General features: G+C 41.1%; 1 protein-coding gene across 26 annotated transcripts in view; it reads left to right on the forward strand.

The window, feature by feature from the left end:
• SHLD2 (shieldin complex subunit 2) overlaps window positions 1-17,358 on the forward strand; it is an 89,936-nt gene that overhangs the window by 29,854 nt on the left and 42,724 nt on the right. The window contains exon 1 of one of the 26 annotated variants that reach the window (XM_065520037.2): window positions 2,065-2,096. The exons of the other annotated variants lie outside the window; for them this stretch is intronic. The gene's annotated coding sequence lies outside the window, so the exon portion shown is untranslated. Of the gene's footprint in view, window positions 1-2,064; window positions 2,097-17,358 lie in introns of those variants that run through there. 26 annotated transcript variants of the gene reach the window in all.

A 17,358-nucleotide genomic window follows, 5' to 3' on the forward strand; every position in this document is an offset into this window, starting at 1 on the left:
GAGGTAACTCTAACCCCACACTCTGGCAGTCCATGTTTTCAGCTATCAAGGACTGGGGACAGGGCAGAAGAGGTGAGTGAAACTGCTCTAATTCATTTCAGGCCTTCACAGAATGTAAGGAAGCTGCCCTCCAGAAGGCTGGCTGGGGAGGAGGAGCAGGGCTGCGTGAGGGCACTTGAGCTTCAGAAAGCAAGGTGTGCGACTGGAGAGCAAGGAGAATCTAGCAAACCAAACTCTGACTGTTGTGCTTAACGCAGAGATAGAGCTCCTACAGTTTTTTTTTTTCTTTCTTTTTTAAAATATAAACTTGAATTTTTGAAATAGTTTCAGATTTAAAGAAAAATTGCCAAGATAGTATAGAGAGTTCCCATAAATCCTGCCTCTAGTTTTTCCTATTTTTAATACCTTATCAGTATGGTATATTTGTTATAATTAATCAACTAATACTGATATATTTTCATTAACTAATTATTACTGATATAATTCCATACTTTATTTACCTAATGTTTTGAGATCTCATTTAGTTGTCACATCTCCTTAGGGTCCTCTTGGCTGTGGCAGTTTCTTAGACTTGAGTTTCTCATCTCTTGTTTTTGATGACTTTGACAGTTTTGAGGAGTATTGTTCAGGTGTTTTGTAGAATGTCCTTCTATTGGTGTCTGTTTGGTATTTTTATCATTGTTACAGTGAGGTTTTGTCTTTTTGGGACGAAGAACATGCAGGTTAAGTACAATTTTCTTTCCTTTTTTTGAGACAGTGTCTCACTCTGTCACCCAGGCTGGAGTGCAGTGGTATGATGACAGTTCACTGCAGCCTTGAACTCCTGGGCTCAAGTGATCCTCCCTCCTCAGCTTCCTGAGTAGCTGTGACTACAGATGCATGCCACCACACCTGGCTAATTTTTTTTTTTTTTTTTTTTTTAATAGAGACGGAGTCTCACTGTATTGCCTAGGCTGGTCTTGAACTTCTGGGCTCTTGCAATCCTCCCACTTCAGCCTCCCAAGTAGTTGGGACTACAGACATGTGCCACTATGCCTAGCAGTACCATTTTCATCACATTATATTAAGGGGACATACTGTCAATATGACTAATCAGTGTTGATATTGACCTTGATCATCTGGTTGAGGTTGTGTTTGTGTATTTCTTTTTCTTTTTTTTGAGATGGAGTCTCGCTCTGTCGCCCAGGCTGGATTGCAGTGGCACGATCTCGGCTCACTGCAAGCTCCGCCTCCCGGGTTCACGCCTTTCTCCTGCCTCAGCCTCCTGAGTAGCTGGAACTACAGGCGCCCACCACCATGCCCGGCTAATTTTTGGTATTTTTAGTAGAGATGGGGTTTCACCATGTTAGACAGGATGGTCTCAATCTCCTGACCTCGTAATCCGCCCACCTTGGCCTCCCAAAGTGCTGGGATTACAGGCGTGAGCCACCGCTCCCGACAGTGTTTGTGTATTTCTTTACTACAAAGTTACTCTTTTTTCTCCTCTGTTTACATACATGTACTCTTTGGAACGAAGTTACACATGTGCAGCCTACACTTAAGGCATGGAGAGTTATGATACCCCTCCTCAAGGGCAAAGTGTCTATATAAATTATTTAGATTTCTGGCCGGGCGCGGTGGCTCAAGCCTGTAATCCCAGCACTTTGGGAGGCCGAGACGGGTGGATCACGAGGTCAGGAGATCGAGACCATCCTGGCTAACACGGTGAAACCCCGTCTCTATTAAGAAATACAAAAAACTAGCCGGGCGAGGTGGCGGGCGCCTGTAGTCCCAGCTACTCGGGAGGCTGAGGCCGGAGAATGGCGTAAACCCGGGAGGCGGAGCTTGCAGTGAGCTGAGATCCGGCCACTGCACTCCAGCCTGGGTGACAGAGCGAGACTCCGTCTCAAAAAAAAAAAAAAAAAAAAAAAAAAATTATTTAGATTTCTTCTGCATAGGAGATTTGTCTCTTCTTCATTTATGTATCCATTCACTGTTTTAAACATTAGTATGGACTTATGGATATTTTATACCTTGGGTTAAAAATCTTATTATTGCTTTATTTATTTTATTGGTCAAGTTGTTCCAGCTTTGGCCACTGGGAGCTCTTTCAATTGGTATGACTTTTTGATATACCACTGTGAGTGTATGTGTGTGTACATGTGTTTGCACTTTCTCACTTTCTGGCACTACAAGATGCTCTAGTATATTTAGAGACTAAAGCATATAGTATATGCTTTAATATATGCTTTATCTAGTATATTTTTCTGTCTCAATCCTAGAATTAGCCATTTCTCCATGGAGCCTTGGTTCCTTTTACTGGAGAATGGAGAAAACAAGATCTAGGTGCTAGGTGTACATGTTGCTACTGGGGTATTGTTGCGCATAGGCCAACTCAGCTGACAGAGCCAGAAAATATATGTATTTATACTACCCTGTATATATCTACATATCTATAAATATTTCTATATGTATCCATCTGTATCTATATTAAACTAAACATGAGTTTATATTGATGTATTCAGTTCCAGTTGAATCACTACATGGATGATTCTAACCTCCTGCCCTTGCTTATCTGAAAACTCCTGCTCCAATAGTGAGAAATCTGTCTCCTACCATCAGCCACCCATTTACTTAATCGTTCTACTCTGGTATACATGTAAGGTACTCCCACAGTTTTAAAAATTGGTGGCTTAGCTATGAAGCACAAGCAGGTCTCTGTAATTTTACCTAGGCTCGGATCCTAGACCTGCTCAAGTGAAAGGCTTGATCTCACTGCTTAAATATTTGAAGCCAGTGATTAACTGTCAAATTAAAGCTGCATCATAGCCCACACCCAGCTCAGTTACATATTATATTGACTCAGACTCCCTTCTAGTGTCCTGACAGAAAATAGTCATGTCTTTTTCTGGAAGTAAAATATTACTTAATTTAATAAGTAGTCTATTTTTATATAAAATGTCTGGGGTGTAATAAAAAGTTACAAGACACAAGAAAAGCAAGAAAATGTGACCAAAGGTCAAGAGAAGAAATAATCAGTAGAGGAAGACCCAGAGATGACCCAGATTTTTCAGAATTATCAGACGGGAATTTAAAGATAATTATGAAAAAAATGCTAGATGATTGAATGATAAAGGTTAACAATATGCTTGAAAAGATGGGGATTTCTGTAGAGTGATGGAAATTATGCCAAAGAACCAAGTTGAAATTCTATTAAATAGAAATGGAAACTATACTAGCAGAGGCCAGGGAAAACAAAAAAAGGAAAGAAAAGAAAATGAAAGGGAAGGGAGGGGAGGGAAGGGAGAAAGAAAAATATACTAGCAGAAATGAATTCGTTACATGGGCTTAACAGTTTATGGACATAGCAAAAGAAACAATCAGTGAATGTGAAGACAGATTGGAAAGAGAAAAGACAGAAAAAGTCAGGGAGGGGTAGAAAAGAGATATCAGATCTGTGGGATATCAGATGGTCTAACATATATGTAATTGGAGTTTCAGAAGGAGAGAAGAGAATGTGGCAGAAGACATATTTGAAGAGACAATGCTCAGGAACTTCTAAAACTGATGAAGTCATCAATTTGCAAATGCAAGAAGTTCAGCAAATCCCAAGGAAGTTAAATACAAAACAAAAATAAGCCGACAAATGTAAAAATCCCATATGTAGGCATGTCATAATCAAACTGCTGAAAATTGAAGATGGAAGAGATCTTACAAGCAGCAGGAGAATAAAAGACACATTAGTTATGTGAGAATGGCAACATGGGTTATGGCTAATCCATGTTTTCGAACCAGAACAAAATGGAGTCTTAGCTGAGCATGGTAGCACATGCTTGAACCCAGGAGTTCGAGTCCAGCCTGGGTAACATAGTGAGACCCCTTCTCTATTTAAAAAAGAAAAGAAGGCCAGGTGCAGTGGCTCACACCTGTCATCCCAGAACTTTGGGAGGCTGAGGTGGGCGGATCACAAGGTCAAGAGGTCGACACCATCCTGGCCAACATAGTGAAACCCCGTCTCTACTAAAAATACAAAAATTAACTGGGTGTGGTGGTGCACGCCTGTAGTCCCAGCTACTCAGGAGGCTGAGACAGGACAATCACTTGAACCCAGGAGGTGGAAGTTGCAGTGAGCTGAGATCACGCCACTGCACTCCCACCTGGTGACAGAGTGAGACTCCATCTCAAAAAAACGAAAGAAAAAGAAAGAAAAAATGGAATGTTGGAGCTAATGGGATGATATCCATAAAGTGCTGAAAGAAAAAAAAAAAAACCTGTTAACCTAGATTTCTATACCCAGCAGAAATAGCCTTCAAAAATAATGGCAAAATAAAGACTTTTTGGACATATCAAAAAGGGAAAGAATTTGTTTCCGGCAGACCTGGACTATCAAAAAACATTAAAACATACACATTAACAAGATGTGACCAGGTGCAGTGGCTCACGCCTGTAATCCCAGCACTTTGGGAGGCCGAGGTGGGTGGATCACAAGGTCAGGAGATCGAGACCATCCTGGCTAACATGGTGAAACCCTGTCTCTACTAAAAATACAAAAAATAAAAAAAAAAAAAATTAGCCGGGTGTGGTGGTGGGCACCTGAAGTCCCAGCTACTTGGAAGGCTGAGGCAGGAGAATGGCTTGAACCCAGGAGACAGAGCTTACAGTGAGCTGAGATCCTGCCACTGCACTCCAGCCTGGGCGACAGAGCAAGACTCTTGTCTCAAGAAAGAAAACAAGATGTGGGTTTTACAGCATATATGTGATTATACAACCATGAGAGAACAAAAAGCAGGAGATGGAATTATACTGTCATACATTTCTTACTCTGTGCAAGGAGACTGTAGTAACTTCAGGATGCATATGTAATCTCTAGAACAAGCACCTAAAACACGAACAGGGATACCATAGGGATTAACTACTGTGAGAATCATTCTCCTACTGTAAACAGCTAGAACACCAGACAAAAATACATGAAACAACTGTTTTCAGACATTGGACAAGAGAACAGGCAGCACAGGATAGTGATCCCTGAGATAAGGGAAATAACTGATATGAACCCTACAGGGGTTCCTACAGGCAATTTCCAGATTGTAGCACAGAGTAGGAGAATCCAAATAGAGCCCAGCAAAAACTGGAAAAATTTCCTTTGAAAACTGGCACAAGACAGGGATGCCCTCTCTCACCACTCCTATTCAACATAGTGTTGGAAGTTCTGGCTAGGGCAATTAGGCAAGAGAAAGAAATCAAGGGTATTCAGTTAGGAAAAGAAGAAGTCAAACTGTCCCTGTTTGCAGATGACATGATTGTATATTTAGAAAACCCCATTGTCTCAGCCCAAAATCTCCTTAAGCTGATAAGCAACTTGAGCAAAGTCTCAGGATACAAAATTAATGTGCAAAAATCACAAGCATTCTTATACACCAGTAACAGACAAACAGAGAGCCAAATCAGGAATGAACTTCCATTCACAATTGCTTCAAAGAGAATAAAATACCTAGGAACCCAACTTACAAGGGATGTAAAGGACCTCTTCAAGGAGAACTACAAACCACTGCTCAGTGAAATAAAAGAGGACACAAACAAATGGAAGAACATACCATGCTCATGGATAGGAAGAATCAATATCGTGAAAATGGCCATACTGCCCAAGGTAATTTATAGATTCAATGCCATCCCCATCAAGCTACCAATGAGTTTCTTCACAGAATTGGAAAAAACTGCTTTAAAGTTCATATGGAACCAAAAAAGAGCCCACATCTCCAAGACAATCCTAAGTCAAAAGAACAAAGCTGGAGGCATCACGCTACCTGACTTCAAACTATACTACAAGGCTACAGTAACCAAAACAGCATGGTACTGGTACCAAAACAGAGATATAGACCAATGGAACAGAACAGAGTCCTCAGAAATAATACCACACATCTACAGCCATCTGATCTTTGACAAACCTGAGAGAAACAAGAAATGGGGAAAGGAATCCCTATTTAATAAATGGTGCTGGGAAAATTGGCTAGCCATAAGTAGAAAGCTGAAACTGGATCCTTTCCTTACTCCTTATACGAAAATTAATTCAAGATGGATTAGAGACTTAAATGTTAGACCTAATACCATAAAAATCCTAGAGGAAAACCTAGGTAGTACCATTCAGGACATAGGCATGGGCAAAGACTTCATGTCTAAAACACCAAAAGCAACGGCAGCAAAAGCCAAAATTGACAAATGGGATCTAATTAAACTAAAGAGCTTCTGTACAGCAAAAGAAACTACCATCAGAGTGAACAGGCAACCTACAGAATGAGAGAAAATTTTTGCAATCTACTCATCTGACAAAGGGCTAATATCCAGAACCTACAAAGAACTCAAACAAATTTACAAGAAAAAAACAAACAACCCCATCAAAAAGTGGGCAAAGGATATGAACAGACATTTGTCAAAAGAAGACATTCATACAGCCAACAGACACATGAAAAAATGCTCATCATCACTGGCCATCAGAGAAATGCAAATCAAAACCACAATGAGATACCATCTCACACCAGTTAGAATGGCGATCATTAAAAAGTCAGGAAACAACAGGTGCTGGAGAGGATGTGGAGAAATAGGAACGCTTTTACACTGTTGGTGGGATTGTAAACTAGTTCAACCATTATGGAAAACAGTATGGCGATTCCTCAAGGATCTAGAACTAGATGTACCATATGACCCAGCCATCCCATTACTGGGTATATACCCAAAGGATTATAAATTATGCTGCTATAAAGACACATGCACACGTATGTTTATTGCAGCACTATTCACAATAGCAAAGACTTGGAATCAACCCAAATGTCCATCAGTGACAGATTGGATTAAGAAAATGTGGCACATATACACCATGGAATACTATGCAGCCATCAAAAAGGATGAGTTTGTGTCCTTTGTAGGGACATGGATGCAGCTGGAAACCATCATTCTTAGCAAACTATCACAAGAACAGAAAACCAAACACCGCATGTTCTCACTCATAGGTGGAAATTGAACAATGAGATCACTTGGACTCAGGAAGGGGAACATCACACACCAGGGCCTGTCATGGGGAGGGGGTAGGGGGGAGGGATTGCATTGGGAGTTATACCTGATGTAAATGACGAGTTGATGGGTGCAGCACAGCAACATGGCACAAGTATACATATGTAACAAACCTGCACGTTATGCACATGTACCCTACAACTTAAAGTATAATAATAATAAATAAATTTAAAAAAAAAAACAAAAACAAAAACAAAAAAAAACAAATAGAGCCCAGGAGAGTTTGGAGAAGTCAAGGCAATTAGAATTTGTGGGGCAGAAAACTAGGATAAAAGGAACTACACAGAAATCTATAGAAGTAAGAGGATCTTTGATTGGACACTCATCTGCACATGCAAAGTGTGGAAGTCCACAATGCTGGAGAAAGTCACACTGGAAATCAGAATACTGAACAATTCCAGGAGCTCACACAGAGCTGGGAATAGTTTATGTTTCCATTAGGCATAGTGGAGAGACTGTTTCATACATAGGACACTGGCTAGAGTCCTCACAGTGGGATTAAATTAGCTATAATCTAAAGGCCTTTCTAAACCTACCCTAAACTTCAAGGCAGGTTTTTGAAAGGACCAGGCTGATTCTAAGTAACTCAATTATATGCCAAAACTAAACTCTTTTAAAGAATACAGTAAAAGCCAGCACCTAACAATTAAAATGTTTAGCATTAATAATGTATTAATAAAAGATTACTAGGCATACAAATAAAAATCAGGAAAATGACCCATAACCAGGAGAAAAATCAATAGAAAGATACCTAGAAATGTGGAATTACTAGAAATAATTCTGATGATTGAATTATCAGCCAAAGATGTTAATACAAGTATTATAATGACTGGTAGATGAATGATAGATAGATAAAAAGATGCAAGCTGGATGTAGTGACTCACGCCTGCAGACGTGAGGGTGGGCAGATCAGCCTACCTAACATGGCAAAACCCTGTCTCTACTAAAAATACAAAAATTAGCTGGGCATGGTGGGGTGTGCCTGCAATTCCAGCTTGGGAGGCTGAGGCATGAGAATTGCTTGAACCCGGGAGGCAGAGGTTGCAGTGAGCTGAGAACATGCCACTGTATTCCAGTCTGGGTGACCGAGTGAGACTTTGTCTCAAAAAAGACTCACAAGTAGTATCTAAAGATGAAAAATACCGAATACAATATCCAAAACTGGGGAAAAAACTGGATGTGATTAACAGCAGATTAGACACTGTGGAAGGAAAGATCATTAAATGTGAAGGTATAGCAGTAGAACCTATTCACATTGATGCACAGAGAGAAAAAAGTACTAGAACAAATTTAATAGAACATCAGTAACATGTGGGACAATAGCAGGTTGCCTAATATATGTATAATTGGAATTCCAGAAAAGTGGGGAAAGGTAGAAAACAATTACTTTAGGAAATAGTGTCTGGGTGGCCAGGCAGGTGGCTCGCACTTATAATCCTAGCACTTTGGGGGACCGAGGCGGGCAGATCATTTGAGATCAGGAGTTCGAGACCAGCCTGTCCAACATGGTAAAACCCGTCTCTACTAAAAATACAAAAATTAGCTGGACTTGGTGACATGCACCTGTAATCTCAGCTTCTCAGGAGGCTGAGGCATGAGAATTGCTTGAGCCAGGGAGATGTAGGTTGCAGTGAGCCAAGATCATGCCACTGCACTCCAGCCTGGGCAACAGAGTGAGAACCTATCAAAAAAAAGAAAAAGAAAAAAAAGAAAATAGTGGCTTGTCATGGTGGCTCATGCCTGTAATCCCAGCACTTTGGGAGGCTGAGGTGAGAGGATTTTTTGAGCACAGGAGTTCAAGACCAGCCTGGGCAATTTCCTTAAAAAAAAAAAAAAAGAAAAGAAAAAAAGAAACAGTTACTACAACTTTCCAAATCTGATGATAACCATAAACTCTCAGATCCAAGAAACTCAGTGAACTCTAAATAGAATAAACAAATACAATCATACCTAGGTTGTGATAATAAAATTGGTGCCAGTCATGGTGGCTCATGCCTGTAATCCTAACACTTTGGGATGTTGAGGCCTGGAGTTTGAGACCAGCCTGGGCAACATAATGATACCCCTATCTCTACAAAAATTAAAAAATAGAAATATAGAAAGTTAGCCAGGCATGGTGGCACTTGTCTGTAATCCCCCTTACTTGGGAGTCCGAGGTAGGAGGATTGCTTGAGCTCAGGAGGTCAAAGCTGCAGTGAGTCATAATTGAACTCTACCCAGGGTGATAAAGCATGATGGGAGATCCTGTGTCAAAACAAAATCAAACCAAAAAAAGGCCAGGCACAGTGACTCACACTTGTAATCCCAGCATTTTGGGAGGTCAAGGTAGGATGATCGCTTGAGCCCAGAAATTGGAGACAATCCTGGGTAACATAGTGAGAGCCTGTCTCTCAAAATTTAAAAAGGCAGGCATGGCATGGGCCTGTAGTCCTGTCTACTCAGGTGGCTGAGGTGGGAGGATCGCTTGAGTTTGGGAGGTTGAGGCTGCAGTGAACTGTGTTTGTGCCACCACACTCCAGCATGGGAGACAGAGCAAGATCCTTTCTCAATAATAAAAAACAATTAAACCAATGTTGCAATTAGAAGAAATAAATTCTGGTGTTTTTTTTTTTTTTTTTTTTGAGATGGAGTTTCACCCTTGTTGCCCACGCTGGAGTGCAACAGCGTAGTCTTGGTTCACTGCAGCCTCCACCTCCTGGGGTTCAAGGTGATTCTTTTCCCTCAGCCTCCCAAGTAGCTGGGATTATAGGCATGTGCCACCACACCCAGCTAATTTTTGTATTTTTAGTAGAGATGGGGTTTTACCATGTTGGCCAGGCTGGTCTCGAACTCCTAACCTCAGGTGATTCATCTGCCTCGGCCGCCCAAAGCGTTGGGATTACAGGTGTGAGCCACCGCACCTGGCCAGTTCTGGTGTTCTGTTGCACAGTGGGGTGAGTACTGTTAAGAGTAAAATATTATTACAAGATAGGTGGAAGAGGGGCTTTTGAATGTTCTTCCACAAATGAGAAATGCAGGAGGTGATGGATACACTAACTGCTCTGATTGGATCATTATGCAACATGGATATGTATCAAAACATCGAATTGTGACCAGGCATGGTGGCTCACACCTGTAATCCCAGCACTTTGGGAGTCTGAGGTGGGCGGATCACCTGAGGTCAGGAGTTCAAGACCAGCCTGGCCAACATGGCGAAACTCCATCTCTACTAAAAATACAAAAATTAGCTGGGTGTGGTGGTGCATGCCTGTAATCCCAGCTACTTGGGAGGCTGAGGTGGGAGAATTGCTTGAACCCAGGAGGCAGAGGTTGTGGTGAGCTGAGGTTGTGCCATCGCACTCCAGTCTGGGCAACAGAGCAAGACTCCATCTCAAAAAATAATAATAATAAAATGTACCCCCTAAATATGTACAATTACAATATGTCAGTTTAAAACATGAATTTTAAAAAAATTATCTTGTACTTACCAGCTGAATAAAAAATAAATCTTTGGGCCGGGCGTGGTGGCGTGTACTTTGGGAGGGCCAAGGCGGGCAGATCACGAGTTTAGGAGATCGAGACCAGCCTGGCCAACATGGTGAAACCCCGTCTCTACTAAAAATACGAAAATTAGCGGGCGTGGTGGCGTGCGCCTCTAGTCCCAGCTACTTGAGAGGCTGAGGCAGGAGAATCGCTTGAACCTGGGAGGCGGAGGTTGCAGTGAGCCAAGATTATGCCATTGCCCTCCAGCCTGGGCGACAGAGTGAGACTCTGTCTCAAAAAATAAATAAATAAAAATAAAATTTTAAAAGGAGAGAAGTCTTCTTAAAAACCAGTTATTTACCCCATCATTAACTTATAATGAACTTTCTCATGGAAATTCTTTGATAAGGAAGCTCCTTTACGCTGAAGTTTTATTCTTTTCATCCCTCTTTAGATAAGTCAGTGCTTTGGGAGCATATGTCATATGACTCAATGGCAGTGTTCTAACTTGGATTCTAGCTCCACATTGTGCAAAGGCAAAAAACCAGAGAGTCAGTGTGGTAGTTAAGAACTTATGTTCTGCTGTTTGATTTCCCGCATTCCAGTCCTCCCTCCACTACCTGCAGTCTTCCTGACCTGGGGCAAGTTCCTTTTGTAAACTCGGTGTTCTAGGGGGATGGTGGTGGAAGAAGGATGGTGATTTGAGCCAAGCAGTAGCCGGTGGAGGTGGAGAAAAGTGGTCAAACCCTGAATGAATGTTAAAGGTAGGACCAAAAGGATTTGATGAGCAATTGAAAGTAGAGCACGGGGAAAAAAAAAGATATCAGTGATGATGCCAAGGTTTTTGGCCTGGGAAACTGGGATAGCGGAGTTGTTATTTGCTGAGTATGACTTTTCACAAAGGAATGTCAGGGCGTAAGTAGCAAAGCTTTTTTTTTTTTTTTTTTTTTTTTTTTAAATTTTCCCTGATTGTGTTTGTTTTGTTTTTCATCTTTCGTGGGAGGTGGGTGGAGATGAAAGCAAGCACAGGGGTTGGCAGGCATGATTACTTGTTTTAAAGTTCAGTCCTTTTTATTTTTACTATTTTTTTTTTTTTTTTGAGACAGTGTCTCACTCTGTCATCCAGGCTGGAGTGCAGTGGCACAATCACGGCTCACTGTAGCCTTGACCTCCCGGGCTCAGGTGATCCTTTCACTTCAACCTCCTGAGTAGCTGAGACTATGGGCACATGCCACCCTACCCAGCAATTTTTTATTTTCTTATTTTTTTGTAGCAACGTGGTCTCACCATGTTGCCTAGGCTGGTCTTGAACTACTGAGCTGAAGCCTCCCATCTGCCTCAGCCTCCCAAAGTAAAGTACTGTAATTACAAGCTTGAGCCACTGTGCGAGGCCAAATTCTGGCCTTTTGATGTTGCATGGTGGGGGTGGGGAGGTGAAGTGTGATATTTTATGAATTTGAGGATTTCTTCTTCGACCTTAGGCGTGACATTGGACAAAAGATATCTGGGCTGAGACATTCTCTAGTAATGCTGGATCCAAAAAACTCTTACCCCATTGTCTCATAGCTTCATTATACAGACCTGGCAGCCATGATCCTCTTTTTTTCCCCCTTAGTTGCCAAACATGCATTCTCTGTCTTACCTCATTTGAGTCTTTCCTCAGTCTTGAGAGTCTCAAATGCCTATCATAATTTTTAGACAAAATTCAACCTTATTTCAATTAGTATTTCATTGTTATTTAAATATTTTAACAGGAAAACTGAACAATGTTTCCCTTTACCTGTTAGTCCTGTTATAATATTTTAGATAAAATGTATTAGAAGGCACATTCTTCATTAATAGAATATTTATTCATGAGTTTATGTGGTTCTTAACTAGGAATACCATATAGTCTATCTCCAACCCTTTGAGAAGGAAAAGAGATACTGACTAAACAGGACACCAGAAAAGCATGCCTAAACTAGGACTGTTCTGGACAAATAAGAAGGCATGTTCACCTTGTTCTTTTTTTTTTTAGGTGACGGAGTCTCGCTCTGTCACCCAGGCTGGAGTACAGTGACACGATCTTGGCTCACTGCAAACTCCGCCTCCTGGGTTCATGCGATTCTTCTGCCTCAGCCTCCTAAGTAGCTGGGACTACAGGCCCGTGCCACCATGCCTGGCACATTTTTTGTGTTTTTAGTAGAGATGGAGTTTCACCATGTAAGCCAGGATGGTCTCGAACTCCTGACCTCGTGATCCGCCTGCCTTGGCCTCCCAAAGTGCTGGGATTACAGGCATGAGCCACTGCGCCTGGCCTCACCGTATTCCTAAGGCCAGAAAACCAGCTAAAGTTCACTTTCTGTTTGAGTGCTTGGACTTTATTGGGAGAAGGCAAATGCCCCCGAAACGAGAGTGAAAGGGAGAATTCCCGTTGTATTACAAGCCAGAATAAGAGAGGCTCACCTGCACTGGCCTAAGGCATCTCAGGTGTTGATGAGAATGTGATTACAGATGTCTCACTTGAATGCCAAAGACAATTGCAAAGGAAATGAAAGGTTATACAAAGAGAGTCAAGAAGTCAGTTGTCTGCTCACAGGTTGGCTTTAGTGGTTATTACTTTAGATACTAAATGAGCAATAGCTTTAAACTTCAATTGCTTTTATTTCTGAGGAAAAAAATCATCTTATATCCTTTCATAAGTCACATAAAATGTGGACATTTTCTATTATTTTAAATAGTAAATTTAGATACTAGCATTTAGTAATTCTTTTGTATTTATTTATTTATTTTTTTGAGACGGAGTCTCGCTCTGTCGCCCAGGCTGGAGTGCAGTGGTGCTATCTCGGCTTACTGCAAGCTCCGCCTCCTGGGTTCACACCATTTTCCTGCCTCAGCCTTCCGAGTAACTGGGACTACAGGTGCCTGCCACCATGCCTGTCTAATTTTTTGTGGGTTTTTTTGTAGAGACGCGGTTTCACCGTGTTAGCCAGGATGGTCTCGATCTCCTGACCTCCTGATCTGCCCGCCTCGGCCTCCCAGCATTTAGTAATTCTTAAAAGAGTTCAGCATGAATATACACAGTACATGGGTTATTAGTACTGTGTTGTTAAGACAAATGAACTACGATAGCAAATTGAATTTGGTTCAATCAGGTCAAAGAATAAAAGGATGATTTTTTTTTTTTAACCACCAGCAAAGAATAGTATAATGAACCCCATGTAGCTATCACTTAACTTCAATAATTTCAAGTTTGAGTAAGTTGCAGAGTAGGAATTTGGACCCACATCTCTCTTGTTCCAAATCCCTTGCTTTTAATTACAATCCCATGTGACTTCTTTGTCATTTGATGCTATTGAGCAACTTTATGATTTCTTAGTGTTTTTGGTAAAATAGACATGAAAAGGCATTACTGCAGGGAGTTTTTTCCCTCCCTGGTAATAAGAGGGAAAAAGCACTCTCTTAATGATACACGTTTTGTAATAAGCATTTTTTTTAGTTGCAGTGTTCTGCAAAGACAAAACCTGCTGATACAGTTCATCCTGTTTTAGAAATCTTTGACCCATTCATCAGACTCTGACCACTCTAAAGATAAAGGATTATGGTTGTATTGGTCTTTCTGACTGAAGCGGCCTTCTGCAGATTGAGAAATTGTGTAATTATTAACTGTAGTAATGGATATGTACTTGCAAGTTTCCTCTGATATCTTAATGAGCTTTAACCCTCTGAGTACACCTAAAACATATCCTAGAATCATTGAAATTAATCAGTTGTCCATAACTTTTCTGTCTGTATAATTTGGCTGTCATAAATATTTTGTTTTCCCCTGTCCTTACCAGTCTTCATCCTCCTACTCACATACTCACAACTCCTATAAATTGGAGTATTTAGTAGCAGTAGCCTTTGTTATAAACACTTTTAAAAAATTCACTATTTTTTGAATTAATAGGGCCACTTTCTAGTCAAGTTTTTTTTTGAGGGGGTGGGGTAGAGTAACAGTTCCACACTTACAAGGGTATTTGTTTAGACCAAGCTTGTTCAACCCACAGCCCGCGGGGCTGCATGCGGTCCAGGACGGCTTTAAATGCAACCCAACATGAGTTTGTAAACTTTCTTAAAACATTATGAGTTTTTTTGAGATATTTTTGAGACAGAGTCTCGCTCTGTTGTCCAGGCTGGAGTACAGTGGCCCAATCTTGGCTCACTGCAACCTCCACCTCCTGGGTTCAAGCGATTCTCTTGCCTCAGCCTCTGGAGTAGCTGGGATTACAGGTGAGCGCCACCACTCCTAGCTAATTTTTGTATTTTTAGTAGAGATGGGGTTTTACCATGTTGACCAGGCTGGTTTCAAACTCCTGACCTCGAGTGATCTGCCTACCTTGGCCTCCCAAAGTGCTGGGATTACAAGCGTGAACCACTGTGCCCAGCCTGCAATTTTTTTTTTTTTTTTTTTTTTTTTTAGCTCATTAGCTGTCATTAGTGTTAACTGTATTTTATATGTGGCCCAAGACAATTCTTCTTCCTCCACTGTGGTCCAGGGAAGCCAAAAGATTAGACACCCCTGATTTAGACAAATAAGTAAAGGCACACTGAAATAACAGTTATATATCATAACCTTGTACTGCCAGGCACAGTGGCTCTTGCCTCTAATCCCAGCACTTTGGGAGGCCGAGGCGGGCGGATCACCTGAGGTTGGGAGTTCAAGACCAGCCTGACTTACATGGAGAAACCCCGTCTCTACTAAAAATACAAAATTAGCTGGGCATGGTGGTGCATACCTATAATCTCAGCTACTTGGGAGGCTGAGGCAAGAGAATCGCTTGAACCCAGGAGGCAGAAGTTGTGGTGAGCTGAGATCGTGCCATTGCACTCCAGCCTGGGCAACAAGAGCGAGACTCCATCTCAAAAAACAAAACAAAACAAAACAAAAAAAACCTTGTGCTTTATGGAACTCGCATTCATCTCAGATATTTCTTGCCCTGGGAGATCCTGTGAACCCTCAGGACTGCTTCGTGTCACCCCTTTATGCTCTACTATCTTCCCCTGCCTAGAAGGCAAGTAGGGCTTTGAATCTTGCCTTTGATTCTACTGTGATCCTGTCAAATATAGTAATGCTAGAAATATAAGTCTGAAGTTTGGGAGAGAGATTGGCTCAGTATAGATTTGTAAAGCACAGTTGGATATATGGTAGTTATATGAATGGAATAGGATGAAATTCTCTAGAAGTGTGTGGAATGGAAAGAGGTGGCCCAAGGAGGAAGAGAGAAAAATTGGAGAGGTAGAAGAACTGCTTAGGAAAGAGTAATGTTCTAGAAACTAAGGAGAGAGTTTTACAACTGCAGTGGTGAAGCACTGTGAGTTCTTATTTGGCAATTTGGACTTCATTATTGTCTTATCAGAGATAGGAAATGAAAGTCAGGAGAAAATATTAAGTGAGGACACAGAAGCAGTAAATGTCATATACGCCTTTTAAACATTTTGAAGATTACCAATAATAGGGCCTGTCCCTTGGGTAAGGCAATTAGAGCAGCTTTCCTGGGCCCTATTTTGGGGTGGGGAATGACTCGGGGGTTTTATTATATGACTTTTTTTCTGAACATTAATAAAATTCAGTTCCAAAATTTTGTGATTAACTGTAATCCTAAGAGCCTACGAAAAATGCAAATAATGGGCAGTTCCACATTGGTTGAATTGTCCCAGGCTTCTCTCTTAGAGATGCTGTCCCTTCCTTTTAATCCTATAGTAGCTCCTATCACTTTTTTGTTTGTTTCTTTTATTTTTTGAGACAGAGTTACCCAGGCTGGAGTGCAGTGGTGTGATCTCAGCTCACTGCAACTTCTACCTCCGGGTTCAAGCGATTCTTGTGCCTCAGCCTCCTGAGTAGCTGGGATTACAGGCATGTGCCACCACACCTGGCTAATTTTTGTATTTTTAGTAGAGACAGAGTTTTACCATATTGCCTAAGCTGGTCTTGAACTCCTGACCTCAGGTGATCCACCTGCTTCAGCCTCCCAAAGTCCTGAGATTACAGGCATGAGCCAAGGCTCCTGGCCTCCTATCACTTTTTATAATTGTCAGTTTGTTTTTCCTATCAGAAATTAAGCTCCTTAAAGCTCTCTATTATTGTTTTGAATTCCCAGGGCCTAGCATAATACCCAGCACGTAGTGTTGTGTGTTTGTTACGTGAGTGATTGAAGGAATAATCCGATATGTATCTGTCTTAAGTACAAAAGAATTCCAATATGGTGATCTCACAGAGTCAAAAAAGCAGAATGTTTCAGGCAAGAGGGATTGATAAACAGTTTCTAATGGCAGTAAAAGTATTGAAAACTGACATTTGGATTTGGCTTTTAGAAGGTCATTGGTTTCCATCGTGAAAATTTCTATAGCAAAATGGTTGGAGAGAAGTAGTAGAAGATTAAAGGAGAAATGAGATGTAAGAAACAACAAACAAGTTTGTGGGGGGGTTTTGGTTTTATTTTTAGAAGTTTGTAGCTGAGCGTGACAGTATGTGCCTGTAGTCACAGCTATTTGGGATGCTGTGGCTGGATGATAGATAGCTTGAGCCCAGGAGCTTGAGGCTGCAGTGAGCCATGATTGCACCATTGCACTCCAGCCTGGGTGACAGAGCGAGACCCTGACTCAAAAAATATAAAATAAAATAATAAAATAAAATATAAAATAAAAATAAAATAAAATGAAGCTAAAGGGAAGAAACCATTGGAGAAGAAAGCCAAAGATCTGATGGAGGAGAGTTCATTATCATGGTAATGTTATGCATTTGATTTGCATATATCTATCCCCACCACCTTTTTTTTTTTTTTTTTTTTTTTTTTTTTGAGGCAGAGTCTCACTCTGTCACCCAGGCTAGAG

The sequence above is a fragment of the Macaca fascicularis genome, chromosome 9 (assembly GCF_037993035.2).
Source record: "Macaca fascicularis isolate 582-1 chromosome 9, T2T-MFA8v1.1".
NCBI classification, from domain to species: domain Eukaryota; kingdom Metazoa; phylum Chordata; class Mammalia; order Primates; family Cercopithecidae; genus Macaca; species Macaca fascicularis.